The 1916-nt window shown below is 41.6% G+C and overlaps 1 protein-coding gene across 1 annotated transcript in view; it reads right to left on the bottom strand.

The window, feature by feature from the left end:
- The window catches only part of LOC103192978 (TLC domain-containing protein 4-like), an 82188-nt gene that overhangs the window by 41291 nt on the left and 38981 nt on the right, over positions 1-1916 (bottom strand). The window lies entirely within an intron of this gene.

Below are 1916 nucleotides of genomic sequence, written 5' to 3'. Positions count from 1 at the left end.
AATTAATGGCCTGCCATGTGGTTTGGTAACATTGGGACTGTGCATTTTTACTTGTCAACCTTAGGTTTGTCAGCCTCAGCAGCCAGTAGCTGTCTGAGTGAAGAAACACCTCTAGCTCCAGTGGGCCGGAAGCAGGAGGCAGAGCTGGACCCCAAGGTTGAGGGGCTTTCACCTAGCCCCTAGAGCCTGGTACTTTGCACTTGGACTTAAAGCCTCCAAACTGTAAGAGAGTACACTCCTGTTTGTTAAGGCCATCCCATTTGTGGTATATTCTTGTCAGAGTGGTACTAGATAATCAGAACAACAGTGTTGCAGTAATTAAACCATGGCAATTCAGAAGTCCACTGTGAATAGATAAGGAAAGAAAGGAGCAGTTAAACATCTCACAAAAAAGAAAAATCAGCTGACCTTGTTAAATGACAAGCTAAGAGCAACAGAGGTTAATAATAAATCCACTGTCAAAAATGAGCATCTCCCCCTCTTCAGAAGGTAGAGCCTGAGAGAAGGCTAGAGTTCATGACTTGCTTTCAAACAGAATATGGTGAGGGGAAAACGTAGCAGTGGAGAAACCTGACAAATACTGTTTTAACCAAGGGATAAAGGTTAACAGCTCCAGTGATGCCATGTGGATGTCATGTACCCCTGATTGGCTATGACAAGAAGAGAACTTCAACTCTGTGGGATTCTTTCCAAAAAATCCATAACCTCCAACTAATCAAGAGAAAAAACACCAGAAAAACCCAGATCAGGGGACATTCTACAGGATACCTGGCCAGTACTCCTTAATGCTGACAATGCTATGAGAAACACAGAAAGACTAAGAAAGTGTTACAGCCCACAAGAGACTGGGGAGACAAGACAACTCAAAGTGATGTGGCACCTTGGATTAGATCCTGGAAAAGAAAGAAGTTACTAGTCAAAAAAGTGATGAAATCCACTGAAGTCTGGAGTTTAGTTAATATTAATGTATTAATGCTGATTTCTTTTTTGACAACTGTACCATGGTAATGTCAAAAATACACCTTCTCCTTACTTATCTACCACCCCATTACCTGATATTTCGCATTTATAAAAACAGTAAAAAATCTATTATCCAAATATTTTCTACATTAACAACATACCCCTGGCAGTAATGAACACCAAGATGTGAGACAATAGTACTGGCTATGATGGTTAAGGTTACGTGTCAACTTGGCTAGGCCACCATCCTCAGCGGTTTGGCAGTTATGTAATGATGTATTCTGGCAATTATGTAATGTTATAGTCATTCCTCATTTTGTGATCTGATGTGGTCATTAATTCATTTTCACATAACACATAATAACCTGATCTTTGGAACCTAACCATGTCGATATGTAAGGAGAGGGTATAGGGAAAATTCCAACCAAACTCCACTGCAATCAATTGATTCAGACTCATAGCAACCCTACAGGACAGAGTAGAATTGTACTATAGAGTTTCCAAGGCTATAAATTTTACAGAAGCAGACTGCTTCATCTTTCACCTACTGGTGAATGTTAAAAATACACCTTCTTCTTACCAACTATCTCATTATCCAACATCTCAGATTGACAAAAAGAATAAAATCTACTGTCTTATTTTGCTCATCAGTCAGGTACATCTGGCAGTAATAAATACTGAAGTGCTGGTCAGTTTGTACCACCAGCCTTTTGGTTAGCAGCTGAGAGCTTTAACCACTGTGCAAACAGGAGTCCTTAGGGGAAACCAGGTGAGGGCTATATTGGAACTCCTTAGGAGCTCTGGTAGCATAGTGGCTAAAGCACTTGACTGCTAACCAGAAGGCTGGCGGTTCAAACCCACCGGCCACTCCTCGGAAGGAAGGTTGGGCAATCCTACTTCCATAGTGATACTGCCTTGGAAACCCAAGGAGGGGTCGCTATGAGTCGGGGCGACTC

This window comes from Orycteropus afer, unplaced genomic scaffold (assembly GCF_000298275.1).
Source record: "Orycteropus afer afer isolate SDZICR_OR568_19922 unplaced genomic scaffold, OryAfe1.0 scaffold00033, whole genome shotgun sequence".
In the NCBI taxonomy this organism is placed as follows: domain Eukaryota; kingdom Metazoa; phylum Chordata; class Mammalia; order Tubulidentata; family Orycteropodidae; genus Orycteropus; species Orycteropus afer.
The sequence above is the reverse complement of the archived record's forward strand: the minus strand, read 5'-3'. Positions and strand labels throughout refer to the sequence as shown.